This window comes from Macaca mulatta, chromosome 3 (genome assembly GCF_049350105.2).
Source record: "Macaca mulatta isolate MMU2019108-1 chromosome 3, T2T-MMU8v2.0, whole genome shotgun sequence".
In the NCBI taxonomy this organism is placed as follows: domain Eukaryota; kingdom Metazoa; phylum Chordata; class Mammalia; order Primates; family Cercopithecidae; genus Macaca; species Macaca mulatta.
In genome coordinates, this window is record NC_133408.1 from 11,261,646 (window position 1) to 11,276,177 (window position 14,532).

Here is a 14,532-nt window from a genome sequence, read left to right on the forward strand (position 1 = left end):
GGGAGGATCACTTGAGCTTGGGAGGTTGAGGCTGCAGTGAGCCATGATCATGCCACTGCACTCCAGTCTGGGCAACAGAAGGAGACCTTGTCTCAAATAAATAAATTAAATTAAAGAGACCTGAGGGAGCCTGGCTGTTCTTTCCACTGTGAGGACACAGCTAGCAGGCCCTACCAGACACTGAATCTGCCAGCACCTTGATCTTGAACTTCTCAGCCTCCAGAACTACAGGAATACATTACTGTTACTTATAACAGAAATACCTAGTTTACACTATTTTGTTGGAGCAGCCTGAATTAACTAAGACAAGCATCTATCAACAAAATATGGTCTATCCACAAAGGAATGCTGAGGCAATGGAAAGGAACCAGGTACTGATACGTGCTGCAACATGGATGCACCCTGAAAACACACGCTCAGTGGAGGATGCCAGACACACAAGACTAGACATTGTAAGATTCCACTGATATGAAATGCCCTCCACAAGCAAATCTAGAGAGATGGCAGTAGGTTAGTGGCTGCCTGGGTGCAGTGAAAACAGGGACTAACCGCCATTGGGAATGGCGATCTTTCTGAGGTAAGGCAAATGTGCTAAAATGGGATGATGGCGATGCTTGTACAACTCTGTAAATGTATGAAAAAAATCACTGAAATTATCTGGGCACAGTGGCTCATGCCTGTGATCCCAGCTACTCCAGAGGTTGAGGTGGGAGGACTGCTTCTGCCCCGCAGCTTGTGACCAGCCTGGGTAACATGGCAAGACCCTGTCTCAAAGACAACAACAACACTGAATTACATACTTGAATGAATTTTATGAGCTGCAAATTATAGCGCAATAAAGCTGTTTAAAAAAATAAAAGTAGGTCGGGTGTAGTGACTCATGCCTGTAATCCCAGCACTGTGGGAGGCTGAGGTGGGTGGAACATGAGGTCAGGAGTTCGAGACCAGCCTGGCCAACATGGTGAAACACCATCTCTACTAAAAATAGAAAAATGAGCCGGGCATGGTGGTTGTAATCCCAGCTACTCAGGAGGCTGAGGCAGGAGAATCACTTGAACCCGGGAGGCAGAGGTTGCAGTGGGCTGAGATCGCACCATTGCACTCCAGCCTGGATGACATAGCGAGACTCTGTCCCAAAGAAACAAACAAAAAAACCCCACTAAACTCTCAATTCCATCTGCTCAACATGCTCCTTCTCCAGTCTTCCCTTCTCAGAAAGTAGCCCCTTCACCTGTGGGATCATTCTGGACTCTTCCTTCTCTTCACCTGCCATGCTCAACCCCAGTCCTGTTTGTCTCCTCTTGCTAAACACCTGTTGACTCAATTCCTCTCCATCTCCGCCGCACCGCAGTCTGGGCTGCCTGTTCCCTGCATGTTTGCAGAAGCTTCCCAATGATTCTCCCACACTTGCCCCTTTCCAGTGCTTTTACACACAGTGCTCCAAGAATCCTTTTAAAACACAATGCATACAACTGCCATGTTTAAAACTGTTTCCATAAAGCTTCAAATAAGGCTGGGCGCAGTGGCTCACGCCAGTAATCCCAGCACTTTGGGAGGCTGAGGCGGGTGGATCACCGGACGTCAGGAGTTTGTGACCAGCCTGATCAACATGGAGAAACTGTCTCCACTAAAACTACAAAAAATTAGCCCGGTGCGGTGGCACATGTCTGTGATCCCAGCTACTCGGGAGGCTGAGGCAGGAGAATCGCTTGAACCTGGGAGGTGGAAGTTACAGTGAGCTGGGATTGCAGCACCACACTCCATCCTGGGCGACAGAGCGATACGTTGCCTCAAAAAAAAAAAAAAAAAAAAGAAAAGAAAAGAAAAGAAAAGGAAGCTCAAAACAGAACCAAACAACCCCTTTTCCAGCTTACAAGACTCTACCCACTTCTCACTGCACCCTCCAACCCCAGGACAAACCCATCCTGCCACAGAGCCTCTGCATTCATGCCTCTCTGCAAAAATACACTGCACCTTGCACACCCAGCCACAAAATAAGACCGTCTACTCAAGATTCCTGGGAGGGCCTGTCCCTTTTTCTGAAATAACTGCCTTCACACGTTTTGAAAATATTAAGGAAAAGATGGTAATGAGAGCTGGTAGTTTGTTCCTTTTGCCAAGTAAAGACTAAGTTGATATATCCAAACAGTCCATACTATATTTTTTCCAGAAAATTCACAGTTCTGAAACCCAGCATCTCTAAACCACCGCAATACTCCAATGGGGCACAGTCTGTTCACTCTTCTAAGTGTCTAAACATGGGAAAGAAACATAAATAAGACAAGGTCCCTACTCTCATCGTTCACAGCCTAATAAAAGTGGAAGTACATGGTCCCTACTCTCATCATTCACAGCCTATTAAAAGTAGAAGTACCTAAATACATAATTCCAGTTTAATGTGGCTCACATTAAAATACCTAAATACATAATCTCAGTTTAACATGGCACACATAAGTGTCAGAGGGTGGAAAAAGTGACCTTGCTCTTTTTAACACACATAAGTGACAGAGGGTGGACAAAATGACAGAGTCTGATGATAGCAAGAGGAAACTCAGCCACTGGCAGAGGAGTCCTCAAAGTTTAGAGGTGTGGGCGGCTGGAGTTACCAGGAAGAGGACTGTGATAAGGTGTGTATTGACAATAAGGTGTGTATTTAGAAGGTGGAGGGCAAGGGACGCCACTGCTCATGACAAGGAGGGCATCAGCCAGGTAAGAGCAGGTAGCTGGAGCAGTTCAATGTTATGGTTGGCCATATGAAGAAAGTGCTATTTGGTGTAACTACCAGCACAGGTGAGAAGTTTGGAAATTGTCATTTATGCAAGCTCCTTTATTTCAAAATAGGGGGCACGTGGTATGCTACCAAGCAAGTCTTCTGGGCGAGCTTGGAAAATTCACCATTTTCCAAGAAAATGCATGCATTTCTTTTTTTTCTTTCTTTCTTTCTTTTTTTTTTTTTTTTTTGAGATGGAGTTTCCCTCTTGTTGCTCAGGCTGGAGTGCAATGGCGCAATCTCAGCTCACCGCAACCTCCGCCTCCTGAGTTCAAGCGATTCTCCTGCCTCAGCCTCCTAACTGGGATTACAGGCATGTGCCAACACACCTAGCTAATTTTGTATTTTTAGTAGAGATGAGGTTTCTCCATGCTAGTCAGGCTGGTCTCGAACTCCCAACCTCAGGTGAACCTCCTGCCTCGGCCTCCCAAAGTACTGGGATTACAGGTGTGAGCCACTGTGCCCGGTCTCCTTTTTGTTTTGTTTTTGTTTTTTGAGGTGGAGTCTCGCTCCTGTCACCCAGGATAGAGTAAAATGGTGTGATCTTGGTTCACTGCAACCTCTGCCTCTCGGGTTCAAGTGATTCTCCTGCCTCAGCCTCCCAAGTACTGGGATCACAGGCGCCCACCACAATGCCTGGCTAATTTTTTAAAAAATATTTTCGGTAGAGACGGGGTTTCATCATGTTGGCCAGGCTGGTCTCGAACTCCTGACCTAAGGTGATAGGCTGGTCTCGAACTCCTGACCTAAGGTGATCCACCCACCTTGGCCTCCCAAAGTGTTGGGATTACAGGCATGAGACACCGCACCCGGCCTCATGTATGCATTTCTTTTCTTCTTTTTTCTGTTTTTGTTTTTTTTTTTTTTAGACAGAGTCTCGCTCTGTCGCCATGCTGGAGTGCAGTATCGCCATCTCGGCTCACTGCAACCTCTGCATCCTAGGTTCAAGCAATTCTCCTGCCTCAGACTCCAGAGTAGCTGGGACTACCAGCACGCGCCACCACGCCCGGCTAATTTTTGTATTTTTAGTAGAGACGCAGTTTCATCATGTTGGCCAGGATGGTCTTGATCTCCTGACCTTGTGATCCGCCCCCTTGACCTCCCAAAGTGCTGGGATTACAGGTGTGAGCCACCTCACCGGGCCGCATGCATTTCTTGATGCAATACACGAGTCCTGTGAGACGGGTATTAGGAAGTCAGGCCATTCGGAAAATTGCCCAGGTCACACACCCAGCAGCTGGCAGAACCAGATTCGAGCTCAGGGAAGTGAGATAGTACAGGGTCTCCAGTACATTATGCTAGTGATAAAATTATTGGTTCAGTCCTTAAATAGCTCTTTTGCCAATGATCTTGCAATCTATCCTAGATATGTCTCCTGTGAGAGACTGAACAGTTCAGTAAACCCGACAGTTATACAGCCTATAGATAACTAGACACACAAAGAAGTAATCACATAAGAAGTGTATCTACTCAGATACCTTAAAATCGAAAACGTCAGCAAGAAATCTCTCACTTTACCCATTTTTAATTTCACAGAAAATCAAATTCAGGGTTGAGCACTGTGGCTCATATCCGTAATTCAAGCACTTCAATAGGCCGAGGAGGAAGGATTGCTTGAGCCCAGGAGTTTGAGAGCAGACTGGGCAACACAGTGAGACCTTCGTCTCAAAATAATAATAATAATAATAATAATAATAATAATAATATAGAAAAAGAAAAAAACAAGTTCAAGAGAAAAACCAACTGCCAGATCCCAAAAAAGTTCACTGTAAATATGTTTATATGAAGGAACATTTCTGAGCTCGATGAAAATGAGGACACAGTGACCCTACCACATAAGCAAAAACATTTAGCAACAGATAACAGATATGTACTATTAGTAATAAAATGATAACGATCCTTAGTCTACAGCACAGAAACACTCATTACCAATGGTCTTAACTGTGGGACACACTGTTTTGAATTTGGTCTTTCAGAGTGGTAATCAAATTGTACTGGAAAAATTTTAAGCCACCTAATGCCAGGAGGCTTGTGGGGCCGGAGGCACGGTCTTCCATCACCTTACCAAAAAAATCCTAGCAAAGTCTTCCCAATTGCGGGGCTGCAGTCGCGAGTGTGGGGCAACACCTGCGGGTAACAGTCCACGCGAGCAGTCGGGAACCCCGCAGGGCGCAGGGGCCAGGATGGCGGAGCGCGCACTGCGGCCCGGATACCTTCTCCTGAGGCCTGGCTGGAAGACTGGGGTCTTCCCCGACGAGGAAAGCCCTCAGTTCTCACAGGTCCGCGTCCCCAGTCTCCTCCCCAGCCAGGACCGCACGAGCAAACAAAGGCTGAGCGTCTCGCTGTGGGCCCGCCCCGGGAGAGCGCGCGGGCCGCGATCCACCCCTGACCTGCACCTGCCGCCCCGCTCGGTGAGGGCGTGGCCGGCATCACATCCTCCGCGCCAGGGTCGGGTAACCCGAGGGGACCCCACCCAGTCTCCCAGCTGCCCTCCGGGTCTACGGCCCCGAGCTCCCCGCCCCTGCACTGCAGCAGCGCGCGCCGCGGGCCCGGGCCGCGCGCCGGGAAACCACCTGCACCCCGAGCCGCCCACGGCGCCGCCCAAGCCCTCTGGACCTGGGGAAGGGCCCGCGGGCCGGCGGGGAGGAGACGCGAGGCTCCTCCGGCTTCGCCCAGCGGCTGAGGACTGGACGCCGGGCAGGGCGCGGGCACGACTTACCCGCGGCAGTGGCCCTGTTGGCGGGCGCGCTCACGTGCGGCGCGGAGGAGCCCGCCGAGCTGAGGGAGAGAGACTGGGCAGGGGCTGCGGCGCGGCCGGGAGCCAGAACCACCGATAAAGCGCCGCGCCTGAGAACCAGCAGCGGCTGCTCTTCCTTACTGCGGGGGTCGGGGCGGAGCCTGGAGGCGGGGCCTCGGAGCTTGGGCCGGGGATGGAAGGCGGGGCTGGACGCCTGGAGGCGGGGTTAGGGGCGGAACCTGGAGGTGGGCCATAGGCACGCGGGGGCGGGGTTTCCGCGGGCCGGGCGGAACTAGAAGACTGGGCCTGACCCATGGAGGCGGGATCAAGGGCGGGGCCTGGAAGTGGGCCGTCGGTACAGGGGCGGGGCTGCGGCAGGCAGGGCTGGGTTGGAAGGCGTGGCCTGACTCATGAAGGCAGGATCGAGGGCGGTGCCTGGGGGATGGGCCATAACAGCAGGGGCGGGACCTGGGCGGGCCGGGCTGGACTGAAAGGCGAGGCTTGACTCATGGAGGCGGGATCAGGGGCGGGGCCTGAAGGTGGGCCATTGGTGTTAGGGCGGGGCTTCGGCTTGGGAGCAGAGCTTGGGGAGGGCCCCGGCGTGCTGGGGCCATTCAGTCGCCACAGCCGCGGAGTGAGGGCCGAGAGTCTTCCTTAGCTTCCCCGCCATAGGCGTCGTTTCGTAGCCGGGCTGCTCCGGGGAAGGCCTCGTACAGGTGGGTAGGGCGGCGTCTGCGCCTCACCTGGGGACCCCCGACACAACCGAGTGGAAGGGGACAATGGTCAGTGCCCGCCCAAGGTCGTCCGGGTGTGCATCGGCCCTCGGAGGTGCTTTGGAGTCATTCACAGAAACGGAGAAGCGGGGGCTCCTCGAAGGGTGCGCGGCACCTGGTTCACCCCATCTTTTCCTTCTGGACCACGTCCAAGCCCTCCACACACGCTTGGGGCGCAGAGGTCGCAGAGGGCGCGGCCGGCTTAGGACCCCCGCTAAGTTGCCTCAGCCCGCACGGGCCTCAGGTTTCCGACCCCGGGCGACGGGAGAGATGAGATCATTTCTACCTGGACGGAGCTTGTCACGTGGGCTGTGGCTCAGGAAGGAGACCTTGACGTCAACCTTAGAAAGCATTCATATCTCCAGACAATCCCAGCCCCTGCCTGCCGTCCTCTCGAGCGCTGGGACCTGGACGGTCCAGTCCGACCGCTTCAGGACTGGACGCACCTGGATGGTGCTTGTTAGGCAGTGCAAGGCCTGTCCCCACCCAGCTGTGGCTCCAGCCAACCCGAAGCGGGCCACTTGTGGATGAAGGCTGTCATTTCTGCAGTGGCGTCGCTCCTTTTAACCCCCGAGCGTCCTTTAGAAATGTTCAGACCAGGTCTGGAGTTCGTGAAGGCGAGGCAGTAGTCAATGAGCTTGGGAGGTGGGGGAGGTATGAGCACGTGAAAGTTGTTTAGGACACTTTGTGTTTATGCATGTTTCTAGGGAAGGGGTATATTATCAGATCCCAAAGTGGATCTGACACTTCCCTGGAAACAGTAAGAATATTTTAATAGTTTGGGATGCTGGACCTGTGGCCCAGCCAGGCTGCTGATTCTGATTTTGTCTCCATTTGGCGTATACCAAGTGCCCCAGATGTAAATCCTCTCATGGTCAATTTGAGGAATGCTCTTACGATAGAAGCAGAGAGAAATGAAAAGATTGGGCCACAGTTAGCAGGAAAAAAAAAATTAATTTCATGAAGATTGATTTCCTAATGAGAATATGATAAACTGGTTTTACAAAAGCAGCAAACAAAAACAGCAAAAAAAAAAAAAAGAAAAGAAAAAGAAAAAAAAAGATGGCAAGCAGGTGATTTTTTTTTTTAAGTTTCTGCAAATCCTAGTCACACTCAACACTGCACTGAACAGAGATGAAAGAACTGCTTTACACTTAACATTAAAAAGAGAACCAGTCTATTTGTGCCAAAGCTACCATGCACATACAATTTTTACCTTATATTCATATACCACCTATCTGTAAAGGACTCTGGATGTGTGTGTGGGGGGTGGGGTTAATTTAATTTTGACAAATTCATTTGTAAATCATTAAAAAAACTCAATTTATAATTGACAGTATACTGTCAATTACTGTATACTGTGTACAATATACTGATACTGACAGGATTGACAGTAAATGTATAACATTGAGATTTGAGTATTCTGGCCGGGTGCAGTGTCTCATGCCTGTAATCCCAGCACTTTGGGAGGCTGAGGCGGGCGGATGACCTGAGGTTGGAAGTTAAAGACCAGCCTGACCAACATGGAGAAACCCTGTCTCTTCTAAAAGTACAAAATTAGTTGGGTGTGGTGGCACATGCCTGTAATCCCAGCTACTCAGGAGGCTAAGGCAGGAGAATAATTTGAACCCAGGAGGGGGAGGTTGCGGTGATGAGCCGAGATGGCAAGAAGGTGCCACTGCACTCCAGCCTGGGCAACAAGAGCAGAAACTCTGTTTCAAAAAAAAGAAAAATGGGCCGGGCGCGGTGGCTCAAGCCTGTAATCCCAGCACTTTGGGAAGCCAAGGCGGGCGGATCACAAGGTCAGGAGATCGAGACCACAGTGAAACCCCGTCTCTACTAAAAATACAAAAAATTAGCCGGGCGCGGTGGCGGGCGCCTGTAGTCCCAGCTACTCAGGAGGCTGAGGCAGGAGAATGGCGGGAACCCGGGAGGCGGAGCTTGCAGTGAGCCGAGATCGCGCCACTGCACTCCAGCCTGGGCAACAGCGTGAGACTCCGTCTCAAAAAAAAAAAAAAAAAAAAAAAAGAAAAATGTATCACTGAAAAGCTGATATGGAAAGAACCACTGGCTTCCTCTGTTGTCTAAAAAACACATTGTATTAGCCAGGCGTGGTGGCACGTGCCTGTACTCCCAGCTACTTGGGAGGCTGAGGCAGGAGGATCACTTGAAACCGGGAGTTGGAGGTTGCAGTGAGCCGAGATTGCGTCACTGCACTCCATCCTGCGTAACAGAGTAAGACTCTGTCTCAGAAAACAACAAAAACAGTATAAAACAAACAAAAAACACATTGTATGAGATAATCCATTTAAAATATGCTGCATTTAAACCATATTTCATTTCTCTATGGAAAAGTTCACATATAGGCTAACTTGGGGATCTATTAATAATAACCATATGACTTACACTTTAACCATAATCTAATTTACACTTAGATTTAATGTATTATCTCCCTTAGTTTTTACACCAAAAGAGTTACTACTCTCTAGACTCAAAAGTGAAGCTGGATCTGCCAAGCACTAGAGACCACAGGACTTTGTAGTCAGTCCTGGATATGATCTTGGCTTTAGCTCTGAGATCTTGGGCAAGTTAATTAACCTCTCCAAACCCTTATTTCTTCATTTGAAAAATGACATTGATTCCTACCTTAAAGGATGCAGTGGTTTCAATGTGTCCCCTAAAGTCATGTATTAGAAACATAATCCCCAAGCCAACAATGTTGCAAAGTGAAACCTTCAAGATCATGAGTGAAGACTCTGCCCTCATAAATGGATTAATACCTTTATCAGTGGAGTGGATTCCTGATAGAAGGATGAGTTTAGCTTGTACCTTGTGATCATTCTCTCGCCGTTTTCTGCCTTCTGCCATGGTAGGGACACACCAACAGGCCCTTGCCAGATGCTAGTGCCGTGCTTTTGCACTTCCCAGCCTCCAGAATTGTAGAAATAAACTCACTTTTTTTTTTTTTTCTTTTTTTGAGACAAGTGACAGAGTCTCACTCTGTTGCTTAGGCTAGAGTGAAGTGGCATGATCATAGCTCACTGCAGCCATAAACTCCTGGGCACAAGTGATACTCCTACCTCAACTTCCCAAGTAGGTAGTACTAAAGGTGAGCATGATCACACCTGGTTAATTTTTAGTTTTTGTAGAGACGGGGTCTCTCTATGTTGCCCAGGCTGGCCTTGAACTCCTGGCCTTAAGTGATCCTCCCACTTTGGCTTCCAAAAGTTATGGGATTATTGGCATGAGCTACTGTGCCCAGGCAAATTTATTTTCTTTATAAATTACCTAGTTTGTGATATTCCATTATAGTAACACAAAATGAACTAAGGCAAAGGACTATAGTCAGAATTACCTAAAACCATGTTGGGAAAGCATTAAGCAGGACATATGGTCTAATTTGCCATAGGTTCTCAATTCATGATTTTTTTCTCCTTTTGGTTCCAAGCCCAGTTGTTTGTTTCCTACAGCATACAGTGAACCCCCAACATCTGAGACAGGTCTCAGTTAATTTAGAAAGTTTATTTTGCCAAGGTTGAGGATGGGCAACCATGACACAGCCTCAGGAGGTTCTGACAACATGTGCCCAAGGTGGTTGGGGCACAGCTTGGTTTTATACATTTTAGGGAGACGTGAGACATCAATCAATATGTATAAGATGTACATTGGTTCAGTCCGGAAAGGTGGGACAACTCCAGGCGAAGGCGGGACAGCCGGAAGCATGGAGGGGCTTCCAGGTCATAGGTAGGTAAGAGATAAATGGTTGCATTCTTTTGAGTTTCTGATGAGCCTCTCGAAATGAAGCAATCAGATATGCATTTGTCTCAGTGAACAGAGAGGTGACTTTGAATAGAATGGAAGGCAGGTTTGCCCTAAGCAGTTCCCAGCTTAACTCTTCCCTTTAGCTTAGTGATTTTGGGGCCCCAAGATTTATTTTCCTCTCACAATACTATAAAACATGTTAATGCACTTCTATTGGTTAGGCTCCTTTTGATTGCAAGCAACAACTACCCAATTCAATGTAGCTTATGAAAAAGGAAAATATATTTTAAGGATACAAGGGTATCTTGGAGCATCTCTGAGAACTCAAGATTTCAGGAATGATCTAAGGACAGGGAAGGGAGTTTCTCTTTGGGCCAATTCCTTTTTTTTTCCCCCCCAAGACAGGGTCTCGCTTTGTCATCCAGGCTGGAGTGAACTGATACAAACAGGGCTCGCTGTAGCCTCCACCTCCCAGGCTCAAGCAATCCTCCTGCCCCAGCTCCCCAAGTAGCTGGGACTACAGGCATGTACCACCAAGCCTGGCTAAGTTTTGTATGTATGTTGTAGAGACAGGGTATCACCATGTTACCCAGGCTGGTCTCAAACTCACGAGCGCAAGCCATCCACCTGCCTTGACCTCCCAAAGTGCTGCGATTGGAGGCAGGAGCCACCACACCTGGCTTAAAAGCTCCTCCTGATGGTTGGCCTCCTTCTCTGGTGATGGCTGGCTCCCTCTGCTCCTTAGGCACATGAGGTGGGATGCACAGTAACAGCTCTGATCCAATCCAACTGGTTCTTTTTAGAGGAAAGATCTACAGCTGGAGCAGTCAACAGAGGCAAGGTCACCTTGTGGCTGCTGCCGCTGCAAACATGGGAAGGAAGCGGGGGGCGGGGGAGGGCAGAAGTTCATATATTGGAAGAGGGTGCTGGGGAGACCATCCAATAGGGGCCAACGGCAGCCCTTCTCATAAGAATGAGAAATGTCATTCTGACCAGCAGTTGACAATTAAGGGTCATCCAAGTGAGCTACATGCTTATCCAAAAAGGACTGGCTAGAGACAAAAGAGGAAGTGGGTTACACACTTATACAAAAAGGATTAGTTAGAGACAAAAGAGGAAGAAGAAATAAAAGGGACGGGTTCATTTTCTCATGCACTTCCTGTCTGTGAGTTTGTCAGGCAGAGCCTGAAGTGCTCTGTGGTTCCTGGGCTATTGCCCGTCATTAGCAGGACTGGAGTTTGGCTGCAGAGGGAGATGACAGTATAAAAGATACTCAGGAAGCTGGTTGAAAGCCATTAAAATGTTTTTAGAGCCAGGAAGGGAGCCATTAAAATGTCTTAGGAGCTGTGACCTGAGATGAATACTATAAGAGCATGTTGGATTTAATCAGTGACATACAAATAGGCTGAAGGATGTTTTTGTTGTTGTTTTGGTTTTTTTTTTTGAGACAGGGTCTTGTCCTGTCACTCAGGCTGAAGTGCACTGGCACAATCATGGCTCACTGCAGCCTTGACCTCCCGGGTTCAAGTGATCCTCCCAACCTCAGCCTCTAAGTAGCTGGAACTACAGGTGTGCACCACCACGCCCGCCTAATCTTTTTTGAATTTTTGTAGAGAGGGGTCTTGCTATGTTGTCCAGGCTGGTCTCAAACTTCTGGGCTCAAGCAACCTGTCTGCCTTGGCCTTCCAAAATGCTGGGATTACAGGCATGAGCCACTCCATCTGGCCTGCACTCTCTTCTGGTCCATGTTTGTTACAGCTAGAGCTGAGCTTTCGCTCGCCGTCTACTATTGCTGTTTGCCGTCCACCACTGCTGTTTGCCATCCACCACTGCTGTTTGCCATCCACCACTGCTGTTTGCCACCATTGCAGACCTGCCACTGACTTCCATCCCTCTGGATCCGGCAGGGTGTCCACTGTGCTCCTGATCCAGCGAGGCGCCCATTGCCACTCCCGATCAGGATGAAGGCTTGCCGTTGTTCCTGCACGGCTAAGTTCCCGGGTTCGTCCTAATCGAGCTGAACACTAGTCACTGGGTTCCACGGTTCTCTTCCATGACCCACGGCTTCTAGTAGAGCTATAACACTGACCGCATGGCCCAATATTCCCTTCCTTGGAATCCGTGAGGCCAAGAACCCCAGGTCAGAGAGCACGAGGCCATCACCTTGGGAGCTCTGGGAGCAAGGACCCCCTGATAACAGTATGACCATAGCTCACTGCAGCCTTGAACTCCTGGGTTCAAGTGACCCTCCCACCTTACCCTACCAAGTAGCTAGGACTACAGGTGTGTGCCAACATGCTGGCTAATTTTTGTGTTTTCTTGCAGACATGGAGGCCTGCTGTGTTGCCCAGGCTGGTTTCAAACGCCTGACCTCAGGTGATCCTCCTGCCTCAGCCTCCCAAAGTTCTGGGATCACAGACTTGAGTCACTGTGGCCAGCCAGAATTTAAATTCCACTGAATTTCTGTTGTTTGACCAACCATTCTTGCCGAAGCCTTGACACTCTTGCAAACCTTTGCAAGTGCATTTCTTCTTTTTCAGAAGGCTCCTTGGTCTCCAAGTCTTTTTTCCACAGAGTGTAACCTGAAGCCAGGAGGCCTGTTGCAAAACCAATCCCATTTGAAAGCAGGGAATGTGAACTCACCTATTGTCATAAAGATTATAAAAGAGGTGCTGGCTCACTCCTGTAATCACAGCATTTTGGAAGGCTGAGGCAGGCGGATCACCTGAGGTCAGGAGTTCCAGACCAGCCTGGACAACATGGCAAAACCCCATCTCTACTAAAAATACAAAAATTAGCCAGGCATGATGGTGCACACCTGTAATTCCAGCCACTCTACTCGGGAGGCCGAGGCAGGAGAATTGCTTGAACATGGGAGGTGGAGGTTGCAGTGAGCCAAGACGGCACCACTGCACTCCAGCCAGGTGACAGAGCGAGACTATCTGAAAAAAAAAATTATAAAAGAGGGTGGGTGCGGTGGCTCATGTCTGGAATCCCAGCATTTCAAGAGGCAAAGGAGTGAAGATTGCTTTAGTCCAGGAGTACAAGACCAGCCTGGGCAACATAGTGAGACCCTGTCTCTACCAAAAATTAAAAAATTATTTGGGCATGATGGCACATGCCTGTAGTCCCAGCTACTTAGGAGGCTGAGGTGGGGGGATCACTTGAAGTTTTAGTCTTGGAAGTCTCTTGCCCTGGAGGTCGAGGCTGCAGTAACCCATGATCATGCCACTGCACTCCAGCGTGGGCAACAAAGCAAGACCCTGTCTCAAATTTAAAAAAAAAAAAAAAAAAAAAAAAGGCTTAGGGAGCCACTGAAGAATCACTCTGGGCTGTAGTTCACAGGGGGTGTACACAGGTTAAGAAGAAGACATCTGCATGTGTTTTGGTAAAGAACTAAAGGGATAAAGTTGCGGTGGCTGGGCAACCTTGCAAACATTCTGGGAAGGAATGCAGAATGCAAAACCCAGCTGAAAAATCTAGAAGAAATCATGTCCCAGTTAAAGAAGATATTCCTTCTGAGTCCCTCAAGCTCTACTACTTCATAAGTATAAGAACCAGCCAGGTGTGGTGGCTCTTGCTTGTAATCCCAGCACTTTGGGAGACTGGGGTGGGCAGATCACTGGAGGCCAGGAGTTTGAGACCAGCCTGGCCAACATGGAGAAACCCCATTTCTACTAAAAATACAAAAAATTAGCCGGGCGTGGTGTTGGGTGCCTGTAGTCCCAGCTACTTGGGAGGCTGAGGTAGAAGAATTGCTTGAACCCAGGAGGTGGAGGTTGCAGTGAGCTGAGATTGTGCCACTGTACTCCAGCATGGGCAACAGACTGAGACGCTGTCTCAGACAAAAAAAAAAAAAAAAGTATAAGAACCAACAAAAATATACTCAAAACAGAATGAGATGCAAAGAAAGCTTGCAGAGCTAAGGAAATAGAGGATAAAGCATCACCCTTACAGAATCAAAAAACTGGAAACAGCAAGGAACAGCTGGAAAATGGCTCCATAGTTCTAAAACCACTTGCTATGCCAGTGGTTCTAAGTGCAGTCCCAGGACCAGCAGTGTCAGTACCACCTGAGAACTTGTTAGAAATGAAGTGAATTGGTGTGGTGAGGGGAACCAGCAATCTGTTTTAATCAGCCCTTCAGGTGGTTCTGATGCCCACTAAAATTTGAGACTATGTTCTTCTCCCTCTCAGGCTAAAGAGTTGGGCATAGCAAGGTTGTTCAGCTCCAGATTCCAGAACTAGACACCTTTCTCCCAGAGAGATTCTTATGAACATTCCTTTTCAAGAACAGAAAGAGGCTGGGTGTGATGGCTCACGCCTATAATCTCAGCACTTTGAGAGGCCAAGGCAGGCAGATCACCTGAGGTCAGGAGTTCGAGACCAGCCTGACCAACATGGAGAAACCCCATCTCTACTAAAAATACAAAATTTGCCAGGTGTGGTGGCACATGCCTGTAATCCCAACTGCTCAAGAGGCTGAGGCAG

General features: G+C 48.9%; 1 protein-coding gene and 1 long non-coding RNA gene across 5 annotated transcripts in view; one reads left to right on the forward strand and one right to left on the reverse strand.

Annotated features, from left to right (window-relative positions):
* Window positions 1-5,649, reverse strand: part of DOP1B (DOP1 leucine zipper like protein B) — a 123,159-nt gene extending 117,510 nt beyond the window's left edge. The window contains exon 1 of one of the 2 annotated variants that reach the window (XM_015132917.3): window positions 5,490-5,649. The gene's annotated coding sequence lies outside the window, so the exon portion shown is untranslated. Of the gene's footprint in view, window positions 1-4,835; window positions 4,856-5,489 lie in introns of those variants that run through there. The other variant, XM_077995786.1, reaches the window with a different exon arrangement.
* Window positions 5,650-6,119: 470 nt separating this feature from the next.
* Window positions 6,120-14,532, forward strand: part of LOC144339659 (uncharacterized) — a 35,386-nt gene continuing 26,973 nt past the window's right edge. For all 3 annotated transcript variants that reach the window (XR_013414919.1, XR_013414921.1, XR_013414920.1), the window contains exons 1-2: window positions 6,120-6,223; window positions 9,907-10,024. This is a non-coding gene — a long non-coding RNA (uncharacterized LOC144339659). The remainder of the gene's footprint in view (window positions 6,224-9,906; window positions 10,025-14,532) is intronic.